The sequence below is a fragment of the Mastomys coucha genome, unplaced genomic scaffold (genome assembly GCF_008632895.1).
Source record: "Mastomys coucha isolate ucsf_1 unplaced genomic scaffold, UCSF_Mcou_1 pScaffold20, whole genome shotgun sequence".
Lineage (NCBI taxonomy): Eukaryota > Metazoa > Chordata > Mammalia > Rodentia > Muridae > Mastomys > Mastomys coucha.
Window position 1 is genome coordinate 89,774,772 of NW_022196903.1, and position 17,933 is coordinate 89,792,704.

The 17,933-nt window shown below is 40.2% G+C and overlaps 1 pseudogene; it reads right to left on the reverse strand.

The window, feature by feature from the left end:
* Positions 1-15,421: 15,421 nt before the first annotated feature.
* Positions 15,422-16,780, reverse strand: LOC116099970 (annotated as a pseudogene).
* Positions 16,781-17,933: the final 1,153 nt, after the last annotated feature.

Consider the following 17,933-nt stretch of genomic DNA (forward strand, 5'->3'; position numbering starts at 1 on the left):
AGAGAGTCGGCCGATTTAAACCAGGAAGCCATTTGTAACCAGCTCCTTCAGTCACTCCCTCTGCAATATATCCTGGAATCTTAGGTTTTCCCTCTTGACCTTGACTCCTGCAGGCTCAAATCATCTCTGGCTTCTTCCTCAAACTTTGTCTAGGTTTGAATTTGTGAAACACAAGTCAGAAAGTCCCTACTATTTTAAGCTTTCTGAGATCCAAACCCTATCTCGTTACTAAGTAACACAAATGATTTCAGTTACCTTGGCATTAAATGTAGCCTAGAACATTCAATATTTGCCCGGTCATGTTGCAAATGAGCTACTGTATTCATAATGATGTGTCACCATCATAAATATGACAAAAGGACATTTGGACAAAGATGATTATCCACACTGATGAGATACAAGCTCTGAAAATTAACATTTCCTATTCTTCGCCTCTCTTTGCTTTGCATTATTTAGGCATTTCTGGCAACTTGACTGAATCCTCCTGGCCCTCAAGCCTGCAGCATGCAGAACCTTTACAAGATACCCCACAACGATATCAAAGGAAGGATTAACCCCCTTTGGAGAAGCCGGCATTTCCTCTCTCATCTCTGGGCTAATAGAAAGACCTGTATTCAAAGGTCCCTTTGTCTCAATGGGAGCAGCATAAGACACTTTTGGTTTTAATTTATATTGGTTTCAAGTATGTGCTGGATCAAAGTAAATGGGAGTGAGAGAAAGAATGACCAGACAACAAGACATGTAGATTAAAGAGAAGAAATGCAAAGTAGTATATTTTACTTTGATCAGCTAAATTGTGGGACATCACCAGCCCACACTTAGTGAACTGTGGCCATACACAACACAATTGGTCTCTAGTTCTCTTGCTCACCTAAGTCTCTAGGGTGAACTTGCATTTTGAAATTATACTTATTTAGTGTATGTAGGTGCAAACACATGCTTCAGTATCCATTTGGAGGTCAGAGATCAACTTGTGAGAACTCATTCTTTCTACCATGTGGGTTTTGGGGGTTGAACTCAGGTTATCAGGGTTGGCAGTAGGTGCCTGAACTCATTGATTTGTCTTAACATTTGTGGGAGAACTAAAAAAAATCAAAACATTTTTTAAAAAGTCTATTATTTGAGAATTTTACACATGTATAGAATGTATTTTTGATTTAATTTACTCTATTACCTTCTTTGTCCCATTTCTTCTGAATCTTCCCTTCTTTCTTTTCAGTGTCTTCCCACCCTACCCCCACCCTATACTGAGTTTATTGCAGGTTGCTGCATGAGCTTGAGTCTGGGCTTATTTATTGGTGTGTAGGCCACTAGCCAGAGAGAAAAATGACTCCTCTTTCCCCAGCAGCCAGCAATTGCCAATAGCTCTTTAGCTAGCAGTGGGATCTCATGAGTGACTCCCCTATCCATGGTGGAATGTTGGTGGGCTCAGTCTACTTTAGATCTTGTATAGGTAACCATAGCTCCTGTGAATTCCTGAGTGTATTGGTTTTGTCATGTCCAGAAGGAAGAAGTTCACAGCACTCTGCCCTACCCTTGTATATTATTTCTGCTTCTCATTTGGCAGTGTTCTCTGAAGCATCAAATGTGTGGTATAGACGCCAAGAAAAATGTAGAAATGACTCAGAATGATGGCATCACCCCTAAGGACTCTGATTCTATTGGTCCAGGTAGAACAGGCACTGCAAGTTTTAGACAGATCCCCAGAAGATCCTAAATGCCCCTTGGGGTTAAGAATCACCATGTTCCACAATATGCACAATTATCAGCTCAGGTACGCCATAAGCCAGTATGGTTACTGTTAACATTATTTTCAACCTTCAGTTAAGAAAACAGAGGTGGAGAGAAAGAAGCACCATGCCTATTTCCATAGGGAATCAGAGGGGGTGAATCCAAATTTGAATCCAGGTAGGTGGATTTCAGAATGCAAAGCAAGGAAATGCAAAGATTAGAGGAAAGCAGAACATTTTATGCCCAGCATTTTGGGCAAAAATAGAGGACAGATGACTCTAGAAAGTAAACTTAGAACAAGAGCCCATGTCATCCAGAGTATGTTACGTATACTGCATGTTATATATGTCTGTTTACCCCGTTAAAGATGAATAAGAAGGAAGGAAATGGCATGCTTGGCATATCAGCAAGGAAGGTTCCAGGGTGGACATCCTGCATATTGAACACAAAGTGCTCATATTTGGTCAAGCACCCTGCTGTTCTTGTCATATCTTGTTAAATGCTATCTTTAAAATATGTTTGTAATAAGAAATGCCATGTTTGAAAATGTCCCCATGTCCTACTGATTATAAGGTTTGTCACTCAGACCCACCATGCGTATCAGGTCCATGGAAAACAGTGAACATTTCCTCTGGTGTATCACTGACTTTTCCTGTTGTTGTAACAAAACCATCTTACAGTGAAGGGTTAATTTGAGCTCACATTTTGAAGGTATAGCCCATCTTGGCAGGGAGGTCTGGCAATGTGTGTGTGAGACAGCTGGTCACACTTTTTTTTTTTTACCTGCAGTCAGGAAGCAGAGAGAGATGAACGCCAGTGCTCAGCTCGCTTCTTCCCTTTATTTTAGTTCAGGAGCCCAGCCCATTAGGTTGTCCCCACCCCCTTTCCCCACCCGCCAATTAATCCAATAAACCACCTTCCTCACAAGTACACACAGAGGTATGTATCTTAGGTGATTTTACAAAATGTCAAGTTGACAATTGATGTTAAGCATCACCCCTGCCTTGACTCTTGGCTGGAGGTTGGGTATGATCTCTTTCTTGCAGGGAGTTCAGGAAAGCACTTCTTTGTAAGTGAATAGCTCCCGGGGCTGGAAAAAATAAATATCAAAGCATCTGGAAAGAGGCAGAAGTATGACTTTGCTCTGCTCATCGGTGGGGTGAGGAGAACCCAAAGACAAACCCAAAAGTGCTCTGCAAAGACCCAACCACCAATCAGTGTTGTTCTCTGCAGATGTGTGAGATGGCAGTGGTTTAAAGCCCTTTTCACAGGCCAGGGCAATGAGGTACAAGTAGGCTAAATAAACTGTTTAAAGTCACGGAGAAGTGGAAGAGGAAGAGCAGAAGGGTCAGAATTCTGCAGGCTTCTCTCTCTGCTGAGCCCACTCTTAGGGCGTGATAAATCCGTCACTAGGCCTTTATCTGGGCTTATGCCCATCACATTCTTTCCAGATGCTTCTTACCAGTTTCCTTCCTCATAGTGCTTTCATGCAAAAGAGTCTTGTTCCACATCTTTTCAAAAGATGAGAATTAGGATGCTTAGGTAGGTCCAATCCTGGTGTTTACATGTCTTTTAATTAATTTATTTTTATAATTTTCCCTCTTCAATGGTCATCTTTGAAGTACCTCAATATGCCATGTACTGTGTTCTACTTCCTATATTTTTTCCTTCTCCTCTCTCAACTTCTTTTCTTTTTTTTTCTTTTGTGGTTAGTAGTGGTGGTGGTGGTGGTGGAAGTGGTGGAGTGTGTGTGTGTGTGTGTGTGTATGTGTGTGTGTCTGTGTCTCCGTGTGTCATATTCATATGCATTTGTGTGGGTGCATATATCTATGAGCACACAGAGGTCAGAACCTGGATTTTTCATCTGGGCTGGCATCAAGCACTCCTCAGTGATGCTCCTGTCTTTGTCTCTCGACACTTGAGTTACAGGTGCATGTAACTTGACTTGTTATGTGGATCCTGGGATCTGAACTTGGTCCTCATGTTTGCATAGTAAGTGCTCTTAACTACTGAACCATCTCTCCATCTCCCTTGCATTGCCCTATTGATGGGCAAACATTAGCACATCTCTTGGCTCTTAGAAAGTGTGTATGCTCTTCTAGGCAAGGATTTGTGGCACATCACTTCTGAAGTCTCAGCTACTCTATTTCTTAGAAAGAAAGCATGTGCTAAATGGATTGAGATGGGAAGAAGAAAGAAAATAGCTCCTTAAATCTTAAATTTAAGAATTTGGTGGGACAAGGTCACACAAATATGCTCTGTGCATCCCCAGTCTGTCTCTGGCTCATTTTGGGTGTTCACTGAGTTCCCCAGGATGACATGTAATTATACCAGCAGTTTCTTTTCTATTTTTTCATATCCTGCACTTTCTGTCACACAAGAGTTTGCAAACCTAAGCCAGTGAGGATGGTGGCTCTAATGGCAGTCAAAGTTTTTGAAATGTGCTAGCCCCACTTATCAGTGACTTTACTTTTTATTTTCTCATCTCAGTTACCCCTTTGTAAGTTTCAAGTGGTGTATTCTTGTGAGTAGCAGGTGGAAGTCTCCCCTACCCACATTACTCCATGTTGTCATAAGCCTTGTTGTACTTCATAGTTTTACAAGTAAAAGGTCACACACAGTGCAACACAATATTTTAAGATAGAGGGAGACCATATTCATGTATTTTTTACTTTTATAATCGTTCCATTTCATTGATAAGAACATATTACTCTGCTAAATTTATAAAATTTAACATAGGCATATAACATATATGAATTAAACACACACACACACACACACACACACATGCACACACACACACTCCAATACTGTCCAAAATTTCAGCCATCCTCTAAGGGTCTTGGGATGTTTGTTGGTTAGTTTTATGTCAATTTGACATAGGCTAGAGGGACTGACTCTCAGTTGAGAGAATGTCTCCATCAGACTGGTCTGAAAGCAAGTCTGTTGAGCATTTTCTTGATTAGTGATTGATATGGGAAAGGGCTAGCCCACTGTGGGTGGTGCCAGCTCTGAGCAGGTAGTCCTGGATGGTCTAAGAATGCATGCAGAACAAGATGTGAGGAGCAAGCCAGTAAGCGGTATTCCTCCATGGCCTCTGCATTAGCTCCTACTTCCAAGTTCCTACCTTGACTTGTGATGTTGAAGGAGAACTGAAGTATGCTCTTTTCTCTTTAGTTCCCTTGAGTTATGGTATTTTATCACAGCAAAAGACAGAAAAAAAGGCTCATTCTTTGAGTATATGGTCCTCAGCTTATGGCTGTGAAATCCTTAGGAGGTGAGCCCTAGTCGGCGGAAGTAGGTCAATAGCAGGGGGCTTTTGAAAATGATACCCACCTCTAACTTCAATCTAGCCCTTTTCTTGTCTTGGTCTGCTCCATGTGAACATCTGTATTGCATTCTTCTGTCCCAGAGTTATTCCTGCCACTATGCTTGGAGCTACACATTGCCACATCTTCTTTGCCACAACAGGCAGAAGTATCTCCCGAACTGTGTGCCAAGCTAAAATGTTTCTCCCTTTTGTTGTTTCAGATAAAAGAGCAGAGATAAGAGAACAACAAACACATATTGCATCCTCCATGAATGTGGGCAGATTTCCCTGTATAATATTCATTGGACAAGGTGGCAACAATTATTTGTACTGTCTTACTTAATTCAATTCCAACCACAGCTCGTTGAGATTAGGTACATTATTCAGATGAGGACAATAATGTCAGGAGAAGATTCATAAGTTGTCAAGTAGTCTCCGTTTACCGTATAGGATGAATTCAAACTACATTTGCATGGCCCCAGTGACTAGGCTTTTAAACAGGGCTAGACTGAATCACCTTCTTACTATTTCTGTTTTTATCTAAATGGAGTCTATAGATATACATATATCACATTTAAGAGTTAGCATTTAACTTACTGAGTGATGGTATTGAACGCTGTCATCATGCACTGACATGGTTCATGTGTTAGGCATTGGCTTCCAAGCTCCCTGGAGAAGTGATATCTGAGATTTAATGTATTGTGTAGTATTTTTAAATTGTGTCCTTCTTTAGTATAAATACTTAAAGATATTGACTGACCAAAATCTAACTGGAAAATGTTTTATTCTTAAATCAAATTAAAAGAACTTACAAAAAAAGTTTTTTGTAAGACTATATTTGCCCTTGGTTTAATGTGTTCTTTGCCTAAATGTCTAGATTAGAAAAGTAGATTAGTTAGTAGTTTTAATTCTAACAAAAGGGAAGTTAACGTTACTAGGCATTTGTCCATGCCTTGGGTTTTGTTTAAGCATTCTGTTCAAAGCCTTTAATTTTCACAAATGCAGTGCCTACCATTTGTTTCCTAACCAGAAAATATTCACTCTTTCCTGTCTGATTTGCTTTTTGATATACATCCACATTTCCCCTGACAGCGACAAATGCTTCGGGGAAAGTAAGGCTGCCCTCACATCCAGGATGCATCTGATTTATTTCCTTTCTCCTTGGCGGTAATTGGTATAACAACCCAGGACCACAGCAGCCAATGATTCCTAGACAAATTGTTGAAGTGCAGCTAAAGAAGACTGGAGGATATGTTGGCCAGGGACTTTGGGAAAGATAAAGTTGTGGGAAAGATGGTCTTTCTTGACCAAGGTCATTGTTGTAGCAGAATCATTTTACTCTTTGGTCAAGGATGGAGCAACAATGGGAAGGAGAAAAAATAGAATCATAAACAAACAGGCCAAGCCCATTCTCCATATTCTTAGTCCTGCAAACCATTGTAAGGTAGAGAGTTCCCTAACTAACACAGGCTGAACTTTTTGTTTCTTGCTTCCTAAACCATCAGTTTCACAAAGAGGCTGGTAGTTACCAGAACCAATACAAGAACAGATATCAACAATCAAGCTATGACAATAATAAAAATACTTATGACATTTAACACCTTTTAAAGCAGTCAGTAGTCTACAGCAGTGTGACACACAGCCACAGTTACAGTGGAGTTTTCTTTTGTTTAGAAAGTGGGACCCCAGTCTGAAGGGATCAAACTGTGTAGTCAGAATTGCCCGTGAGAATCCTGTCATCCCCCCTTGTAAGTCAGCTGCTTTCCACTCTCTCTTCTACTACTCATTTGATAAACTATATTTATTGAGGACCCATGTTTCATACATTGGGTACAAACTAATGACAATGTCCCCAGATCTCATGAAAGTTACTTTCTAGTGAGTAGTAAAATCATAAGTTAATCATGATAATTTCATGCAGAGGGCATTTTTAAGAAGAATGGAGATTACTGAGATGAAATATTAGCAGGTGGCCAGGGAAGACTTTTCTGAGAAAAGTGGTAGTTAAGTTTTATTTTTTATTTTAAAATACCTACTAACGTCCAGTGTGTGTATATATGACTGTGTGCATGTGCATGTTTGTATGTGTGTGTGTGTGTATTATGCAGAAGGCTAGAGGAGGGTGTCCTACCTTATTACCCATCATTCTCTGTCTCATTCCCTTGAGACAGAGTCTCTTGATGAAGCTTACTGCTTTCTTTTAGCCAAGCTATTTGGCCAGCAAGATTCAGCCACCCTCTTGCTGTCACCTCTCCCTCTGGTGGCAGGATTACAGGCATACACAATTCTGTCCATGACCAGGTTATAGGAACAGATGATTCTGCCCATGTCTGGATTTATATAGGTACCGGGGACCCAAACGCAGGTCCTTGTACTTGTTCTACGAGCCCTCTGCCCAGCACAAGCTGAATTTAAAAAGATGAACATCAGCTAGTTTGCTCATAGACATACCAGGAGACATTTGGATTATTGGCAGATGATAAAGGAAAGGTGGATTAGAAATCAATCCTCCAGCCGGGCAGTGGTGGCGCACGCCTTTAATCCCAGCACTTGGGAGGTAGAGGCAGGCGAATTTCTGAATTTGAGGCTAGCCTGGTCTATAGAGTGAGTTCCAGGACAGCCAAGGCTACACAGAGAAACCCTGTCTCGAAAAACCGGAAAAAGAAAGAAAAAAAAAAAGAAATCAGTCATTTTTATCCTAAGTGAGCATAAGGAGATGCCATTCAACTGAATAGAGTTTCAGTACAAGGGTCCAGGTGGGGAACAAAGAAATCAAGTTCGAAACTCTTAAAAGCAAGGTGCCAGTTGATAGCTGAGAGACTTTAGTCACACAGGATGATGGCTTGGCCAATATGCAATATATACCCTGGTGAACACAAACTTGACTTCAGGGTCTATCTGAAGACAGAGATACCTACCTCAGACAATTACCTACTCTCTAAGGAGTGTCTGATAGATTGCACCATATTTAAATTATAAAATGGCTTACAAATGGCAAGTGATGAGTAAGGACTTAGTAAGCTTAACAATGATCACAAGGGCTTTGAAGATGTCTCTGTTGGTGAACCCCACAGAGCCCAGACAATGCTGTCAATATTCCTACAGGGCTAGCTTGTTAATGGAATGAGCAACAATTATGCCATTCCTTGGCTAATTCCTTGAATGACTAAAGAAGAGATTCAGAGTCCTTGTGTTAAGTCTCAGAATTCTATGGGAGAACTTTGTCTAGTTGGTGGCGATTACACACATTGCTTTCCTGTGGCACTTGCATGTGGCACTGCTATTTTGCACCAGGCAGGTCTATACTTCAAATCTCATTAGTCTCTTATCCGAACCCTGAGTATTAGGTCACATTGGAGTTATTATAGGTATTAATGTTTTCTGTTGCATCTTACTTGGCTGTGGAGTTTTACAGAGTGTGAGAAAAACAAAAACAAAAACAAAACAAAGCAGCGACAACAACAACAACAACAACAACAACAAAACTGTAGTCAGAAAATTCTCTCCAGAATTGTCTTTCTCAAAAATTCTAGTATTATCCCATGAATGTTGGAGGTTGTTGCTATTTTTATTTTCACTCATACATGGTAAGGCAGATGATTCCTTTCGGGGGAATCATAGAAAAAAATTAGAGGTATGTTTAGTAAGGTAAAATGTTTTCTGTTTGTTCATCATCCCCTCCCCTACAGTTCTTGGTCTCCACACATATTGGAGTATGCCTAGCACAAACTCCCACTAGATGCAATTGTGTACTCCCAGATTATAAATGCAGAATTAGTGTCAGATAAAGTAACTCCCTGTAGTGATCCCTTCATAGCAGAGCCTCAGGTAGAACTCAGACTTTTTATAGATTCATGCTCCTGCTTTCCCCTTTGGTCCCTCAGGCATCAATTCCCACTACTCTCCATCCCCCACCACCTCACTCTTGGGCCCAGATTCTGTGCTTCCTCTGTCCCTCTTAAGTCTAACTCTGTGTGTGCCTTTATTTATTTATTTATTTTTTACCATTTATTGGCTGATTTTTTACCTTCCCCATCTGAATTAATTTGTTTCCATCCTGATGTTTGCTTTACCTTTAAAAAAAAAAAAAGAAAGAAAGAAAAGAAAAAAAAGAAGCTCTTAAATCATCGGCTTAATCTTTTTCTCTTGATATCTTTGACTCTTGGTCAAGATTAGCGCAGGCAAAGGTGTTCAGTCGAAAGGCTCGAAATCACTTCACTAACATCTTGACTTCTCGACTTCTCCAGAGGTTCCATCACACCCCATGACCCAGCTAGGGGATTGTCATTGTCACCAAGGAAAAACCTATTTAGGCGAATGCCCTCTGCAGAGTCATTTATCTTCTATTCTAGTTTATACTAGAGACATGGCTATTGTCCAAAACAGTGATTTATTAGGGTTGCTCTTTAGGACTGTGTTTAAAGACACTATGCCCTACATTGTGAGATTGTTAAAGTAAAAAATTCCTGTAGAAGTAAATTTAGAGCAGGACAATGGGTGTTGGGGAGGAGAGTGTTGTCTGAAGTGCTTGAAATTCTTACTTTTGGGGCTATGGACCCCTCTGACTGTGTCATGTCATATTGTCCTCTCTCCCATTACTGCACGGCTATAAAGAGCTTAAGCAATGCTACTTCATATATCTGAATGTTCTGTATTATAAAGCTGCGTTCAATTGTTTCAATAGTTGAGTTGATTTTATTATAGAATGACTTCCTTTAACGTGATGACCATTTAGTAAAGGTTTTACATTCACCTTAGGCAAGCTGTAAGAGGAAACAAGTGAAGACTTGCAAAGACCTCACATAAATTGGCTTTAAGACAGTAAGACAAAGAACAGGGTAGATAAGTACTGTTAAGTAAAGGTCTGTCTTTAGGTGGAATGAGGTTAGCAATGCTGTGCCTTCAACTTACCACTGAATACTGGTCATTCGCACTTCAGCACCTCTCTTTCTGCTAGGCACATAGTGTCAATGTGGTATTGATCCACACCTCAACACAAGACTCCTTCTCATCCACCCCAGTCTATGGATTCACATCCATAGACTTGCGGGAAGGCAAGGTCAAGTCTTTCTATGCTGTGCTGGAATACTCACAGGCTCAAAGGAATGCTCCAGGAAGAACTGCCAAGGCTCAACTCTGTGTCTTATCTTTAAGCTTGACCTTCGAAGACTTTCCCCTCTTGCCTTTTTATGCAGACCCCAGTGACTGCCTCTAACTTTAACAGGGGTGATTAGACTACTCTGTCATCTACTGGTGTTAAAGTGTTACATTGCATGGAAATGCTGGGAGGCAGCTTGCCTCTGATTATGTTGGACTCAAGGCATCCTGATTGCTAAGCTACTTACCATGACAAATGCAAGCACTTTCGAGTTCGTTGATTCTGGATGTCTGGTTGCTTCACAAAGAAAAGTATTAGTTGTTTGATCTTCACCCCCTCAAAAGATGTGTATGCAGAGTAATTATTTTCTGAAATTAAAAAAAAATTAACATTCAAACTCTTCACTCTTTTCTTTCTCCTTTTGTTTTAATTAGACATTTTCTTTATTTCCAATATCTCCTTTCCCAGGTTCCCCTCCAAATAACATAATATAAAATAAAATAAAATAAACAAAAATTAAAACAAACTCCTGTTCCCCCCCCCCCCGCTTGCTCACCATCCCACCCACTCCTGCTTACACCAACCAAAGAGTGCACATGGTGGGACTCATGGCTCCAGCAGCATATGTATAGCAGAGGATGGCCAAGTTGGTCATCTTTCTCCTTTTTTAAAAAAGGAAACCAGCAGGCCCAGTGGAATTGAGACCATCCAAGGAAGAAACTGGCTAGGTAGGGCTCATTACTTGATATCTTCATTTTTCTTGCTGCAAAGTAGTCCATAATTTGTATTATTTTTACTGGATATATTTAAGGTATATAGCATGATTCCTTTTTTGTCTGTTTGCTTGATTGCTTGTTTTAAGACAGGATCTCACTCCATAGCTCAAGTCTGGAACTTGCAGCCCAAGTTAACCTCAAACTCATAGCAAACCTCCTGCCTCAGCCTCTGGAGTGCTGAGATTCTAGGTATGTGCCACTGCAAATACTCACCTGGCTGAGTATGTTTTGATATAGAATACCTACTGATTATTATAGTCAATTCAATGAGGGTATCTTACCTCACAGTCACACTGTATGTGTACACTCCCTAAACTCATTCCACTAGCACATTCCTGGTATTCACTGAGGGGTTGGTAACTGCTCTTTCTTTGTGTATGTGTGTGTGTGTGTGCACGCGCACGCGTATGTGTGCATGCACATTCTGCACTCTGGGCTCACTGATCTTTTATAAATGAACCTGTATGTCCTCTGATCTGATCCAGCATGTTTCATGCCATGCCCCGCCCTTTGTATTCACTGCTCTAGTCTGTAATTTACTTGATTTTTTTCTAATATTTCTCATATAATCTCAGGTTATATATAGTCCCAATGAAACAACATGTGCAGTTCATTTGACACCATGGCCTTTAGCTTCATTACTACAGTCAACAATGGCAGGTCAGCCTTCTTAAAGTCTGGCTAATATTCCACTGTTTGCACAGTCTCTTTGCACAGCTATCTACCTGTAGACAGGCTATTTTCTTATGTGACTGTTAAGAATAATATTGATTGAACATAAGAATGGATATTTCTGTATGAGCTGTTCATTTTTTTCCTCTGGGCAAGTGTGTGATATGTAATACATATATTCATATATGTAATATACATACAAATATGTATTCAGAATACATACTACCTGGAAGCATGACTTGATCTTATGGCAATTCTATCTGGGATCTCTAAGGAAGTTCATCCTGCATTCTTTAATGGTTGAATCATTTTTCATTTGCATTTAACAGTGTACAAAGGTTCCCTTTGCTCTGCACCCTCACCAACACGTTTTGTAATTCTGTATTTCTCGGCGGTCCTTAGCCCCTACCTGTGATTTTGATAGCAGCCATCCTAACAGGTATACAGTAATAACTTATTGTGGTTTTGGTTTGGGTTCTTCAAATGATATTGAATGTGTTTTCATGTACCTATTAGTGACTTGGATGTCCTTGCTACAAGAGAATCTATCCAGGTCCTTTGTCATTTCTTAATATAGTTATTGTGGTGGTTTCAATAGGTATGACTCTCATAGACTCATGTGTTTGAATGCTTGGTCCATAGGCAATGGCACTATGGGGAGGTTTGGCCTTGTTGGAGTAGGTATGGTCTTGTTAGAAGAAGTGTGTCACTGTGGAGGAGGGGTTTCAGGTCTCATATGCTCAAGATATACCCAGTGTGGCACATAGGCACTTTTGCTGCCTGCGGATTTGGATGTAGAACTCTCAGCTCCATCTCAGGCACCACATCTGCCTGTATGCCACCATGCTTCTCACCATGATGATAACAGACCGAACCTCTGAAGTGTAAGCCAGCCACTATGAAGTGTTTTCTTTTATAAGTTGCTGTGGTGACGGCATCTCTTCATAGCAATAAAACCTTAACTAAGACAATGACCCCTTCTTTTGCTGTGCAGTTTGAGTTCCTTTCTTGTTTTACTGTTAGCTGGTGGGCAGTTTCAAGATGTCTTCCCCACCTCTGGGCTGCCTTCTAGTTTTATTATTTGCTTTTGGAAGAGTTTTTTTGGATTGATGTGGTTTCACTTGTTTATTTTTGCTTTTGTTGTCTGTGTTTCTGCTGTCTTATAAAAAAAAAATCATTGTCAAGATCAATATAAAGAGGCTTTTCTCCTGTGTTTCTTTCTAGGAGTCTTATAGTTTTAGCCTTGCATTTAAATCTTTAATCCATTTTGAGTTGATTATGTATGTGATCTAAGAGTCCAATTTCAGTTTTGATATGTGGATGCACTCACAGGCCTCCTCTGATTATTGAAAAGCTTAGCTTTCCCCATTGTGTCTCCTTAGTTCTCTGGTTGAAGCTAATCTGAATATCTATGCCTGAGTTTATTAATGGTCTCTACAATTTGTTTATATGTCTGTTTCATGCAGATTTTTTGAAATTAGATATTCCTTACTAGTATTTTAAGGAAGTCAGTACTGCATTTTAGCAATGCAGAATATTATAAACAAAATTACAGTTTTAAAATGTTGATTATTTCAGTATTTCCCATCTCTAAGAAAGTATTCCTAAAATATTTACAGATTTCTAATAGATTTTTGGTGAATAATAATAAACTCTTCCTACTGGTTGATTCAGAAATTACTTGAAAACAATAAGAGAAATCCAGTAATGGGAGACTCACTGCATCTCTCCTTGGGACAGAAACAGGAAACCAACCAAGATGGAAAGCCAGGATTTAACCTGCACAAGAGAGGAGAGATAGTCCTGGGAGGCAATTGTGGGAGCTAGAGTATAGGGTAGGGAGGTGTGTCCCATGCCTTGGGGAGCAGATCTCTCCAACTGAGAATATCAATGGAATATGAGACCAACTGAGGCTGAGGCCAGTGGGTGGATCAACCTCTGGAGCTGCTTGTCTGCTGCCTGCTGCTGGGAGCTCAGTACTTAGGACTTTGAAAGTATGATTTCAGTGATGTGGTTGATTTCCACACTCACAGTGTACATGGGAGGCACAGATAGAACATTAGCTATTACAATCTGGGAAGGTAAGTGAGCAGGGATGCCTGGTATGCAAAGAAGGTGTTGGAGTAAATATTTACTCTCAGAGTTTTTACCTGCTATGATGGTTTGTATATGTTGGGCTCAGGGAGTAGGACTATTAGGAAGTGTGGTTTTGTTGGAGCAAGTGTAGCTTTGTGGAAGGAAGTATGTCACTGTGGGCATGGGCTTTGAGATCCCCCTCTTAGCCACTTAGGAGGCAATCTGCTCATGGCTTCCTTTGGATGAAGATGTAGAACTCTCAGCTCCAGTGCCACATCTGTCTGGAAGTTGACATGCTTCCTGCCTTGATGATAATGGGTGGAACCTCTGAACCTGTAAGCCAGCCTCAATTAAATGTTTTCCCTTATCTGAGTTGCCTTGGTCATGGTATCTCTTCACAGCAGTAATACCTTAACTAAGGTACCTGCCTTTGTTTATTCAGTTCCTAGATAAAAGACACACATGTTATATTTATAATAAGCCTTAATCAGCACTAGAGTTGGACCAATATCTACCCTCTAAACTATTAAAATCTACTTCCCCAACAATAACCCCAAGGTGTAACTTGCCATGTACCATCTTGGGCAGATCTTCATTCCAATTGGCCAGCCCACCTGACCATGTTTTCATGACTCACCTACCCCTGGCATCCTCTCATTCCTCCACTTTCTCCTCCTCATGGCCTCCTGCCTCAGACCCCAAGCCTGGGAACCAAAAACTTGTCTATCTGTTTTCTGCCCAGCTGTAGGCTGTAGGCATTGTTATTCACCCCTCAGGGATAATTTGGAGGGCAAGGTTACATATTATCACCTGGATCTATGTGAGACTCTCCTCATCCCTGGGGGCAACTAGGGCCAGTATTTAGCATTACATTACCATAGCAACCAAGCAACCCTCAACAAGAAGGGAAGTTGCTAAGGTAAAGGTGACTCTGGCGAGTATCAGGCAATTGTCCAACTCAGGCTCAGCATCAATGGAAACCATGGAAAAGATAGGACTTAACCACAAGCCAAGGGATCCCACCAGCCCTGTACATGTGACTAGATGTCTCCATGTTTAGAAGCCTCATAGAGAAACATCAGTTATTTTGTTTCCACCCATGGCCTGGTATACTTTTCACAACACATCTGCAAGGATGTTTTTTTTTTTTCCTACTTTTAAAAAAGTTTATTTTTAAAAATTTTGTGTGTTGGGAGAATATAATAGTATTTGAGAGCAAGTGCAGAAGGAAGCCACAGGGTCAGATCTGCTGAGTTAAAGGTTATTTATGTATTTATGTAAAGGTTATCTATGTAGAGGCAGTCTACATACATGCTGGGAACCAAACTCAGGTCATCTGAAAGAGAGCCATACTGGTTCTTTGAATCACAGACACATTGCTCCAGATCCATAATTACATAATGGATTACATAATTTACCCAACAATGACTGTACAGAGGATGAGATATAATTTAATAGTGTCATGCCAACTTTACTAACTATAAATATTCCCTCCTTAGCAAATACAGAGTCTCAATACACACTTCAGGCTGGCCTTGAACTTAGTGATCCTGCTACCTCAGATTTTGGAGTGCTAAGGTAGAGCTAGAAAATATTATTAATATCCACTGACAATGTGCCAACTCATAAACATCGAGGACCATTTGTTCATTAGTAAACTGAATTGTTTTCTCTTATGTGAAATCATTTTGCATGATTTTTTTCTTTAAATCTAAACTAATAATATGTAACTTTCCTCCTACAAATTAAATTGCATTTTTACAAATTGCATTCTCTGATTTTCTTATTCAGTCTGCTTTAAGGATATCCACACGTTCAATATGCTCACTCAAAGTTTGGCCCACACCAAATGGTTGCTTAACCCAAATATCTGAGCAGCAAACTGAGCTGATCCCTCTGGAGAAAGTATAGTTGAACAGCCAAGACCACTGGGCAGTCGACGAGATGACCACACATCTTGAGCATGCCAGTCTGGTGTGATTGGGGGACAGCTGATAACAGGGTAAGCAGTGTTACCAGACATCACTGGGCCCAGATCATTGCTTCTGCCTGCCACGGCGACAAATACAGTAGGTACACCATCCCCTTTATATTCTGCTTTATTCCTCAGAGTTTCATCTGGTCCTTTATGTGAGGATGTTACTCTAGGTTCACACGGAATCCCAAAATTTCCACAAACTGCCTTCATTTTTTTCCCAGTGACCCAGGTCATAGGTTGAACCCCTCAACACTACACCTTGCCCTGACTGTCTGACTTGGGAAGCAAGTCCATTCACTCTGCAACCCACTCAAGGTTTTTCTTTACCATCTGGAGTCCTTCCCGAGATACTTCTTTGAGATCCGAGTAAGTAAGACCCTTTGTCTTTCTGCTGGCTCTGATCTCCCGATGGCCATAGTCTCCAGGAATCATTATCAATGACATCGGCAAGAACAATCTCTTTGGTGGTTACATCCATGCCAAATTCAATCTTCATATCAACCATCGTACAGTTCTGGGGCAGCCAGGATTTCTCCAGAATTTCAAAAATAGCTTGTGTGGCATGACTCATGATGTCCACTTCAGTCTGCCCTCTAACAAGTCCAGCAAAACAAAATTTTAAACTGATGAGTTGCTCCTCAGACCATTGTAGATCATTATTGGCACCATCCTTGAAGAACATCTCCACTTTTGGTGGATAAAACTTATACCCCTCCTTTACACCAGGGTTCCTTTTGAGAAAAGATCCAGTTGCTATTCTTTGGCATACCCATTCAATTGGAATCATTTCACATCGGGGTGCAATGAAAGCAGTCTCCCCAAATTTCTTGGTGAAAGCAGTTTTTATACAGCTTCCTGTAACAACTGAAATATGCAGCTGGTGATCTTATTGGAGACTGCGGCTTTGCCTTCCAGGTGGTTCTTTCTAGCTGCATTTCCTGCTGTAATCTAGTCCTTGGACTACAGGAGGACTCTTCCTGGATTATCAATTCATAGACTTCTTTTGTTTTACCCTCATAGAGTTTCTTCCTGATGCTCAGTACTTCGGCTATTACCCTAGGTGAACTAGAGGAGCAGACCACGTGGGAAAAAAAGAGGCAATGCTGCCTTGGGAGCAGGAAAATAACAGAGACTTTCATGACCCCCCACCCAGAACCCACCCCCACCCGGCTGCCAGGAGTTTTTACTCTATTATAATTTAAATTATGTCCATTTGTATTTGCAGTTTTCATTATTTTTCCCTGTGCCCTGAACTGCCCGCTGCCTGACCCCTTGTTCTCTCAGGCAGTCCTCAATTAGGTCCTTCTGCAGGAGATGCCTTTGAGGCTGTGAGGCGGATGTTTATGGAGAAGCAATCACACCGTGCCTCCTACATTTATTGGTCAATTTTCTTTTCCTTTGTAAATCCATGTCTTGCTTTCCTCTTTGGTACATTTTAATAGTATTCTGACTCTAGTATTTTTGAACTTAATTTTAAAAATTATCTTCTCATATTTATTTTAGTTAAAATTTTTATTATTGGGAAAATGCTTTTTTCTTTCTCTTTTTTTCTACTCTTGGCCTTTTCCTTTTTTCTCTATAATATTCTTCTCTATTCCTCATCTTATTTTTTCTTTCATTTTCTCAGTCTTGCTTTGTCTCTATTTCTTTCTTTCCCTACCCATTCTTTTGCCTCATTCATTTCCTATTTTTGCATTTACCATAACTGATTTTTAACTTGATAGCACATTCTGAATTAGTTTTGCAATTTTCTACTTCATTGATGATTATTAGTGAAGCTTAATTGATTGATACTAAATGTATTTCTTTCTTTTGTATGATTTGAAGTTGTTGCCATTATAGAAACTTGTTTTCTTCTCAGGGAATGACACTAAGAATTAAGCTCCTAGAAATATAGAAAAATAAAATAAAAGAAGAGATAGCCAAAGAAAGAGCCATGTAAATTGCAACTTAAAAATGCAAGGCAACATGAGTTTTGCAAAGGTTATAACTCTCTAACTACTTAGTTCAGAGATACTGAAGTGGGTAATCAGTTACCTAAGGAGGACACAACAGGCAGATGTAGTTATCTGGGACCCAGAGAAGAATTTTAGCAACAAAGAGAAAACGGTCATTAAAATGGAGAGAAGATTAAAAGGTCAATGACATAGAGGAAAAAATTTAGCAAAGGATTGAGATTCTGAAAAAACAGTTGCAATGTTGGAAATAAAAAGCTCAATGAGTCAACCAAAAAACAGTGGACAGCATATTGTGTACACTTAACCAAGAGAAGAAAGACCATCAGAAATGGAA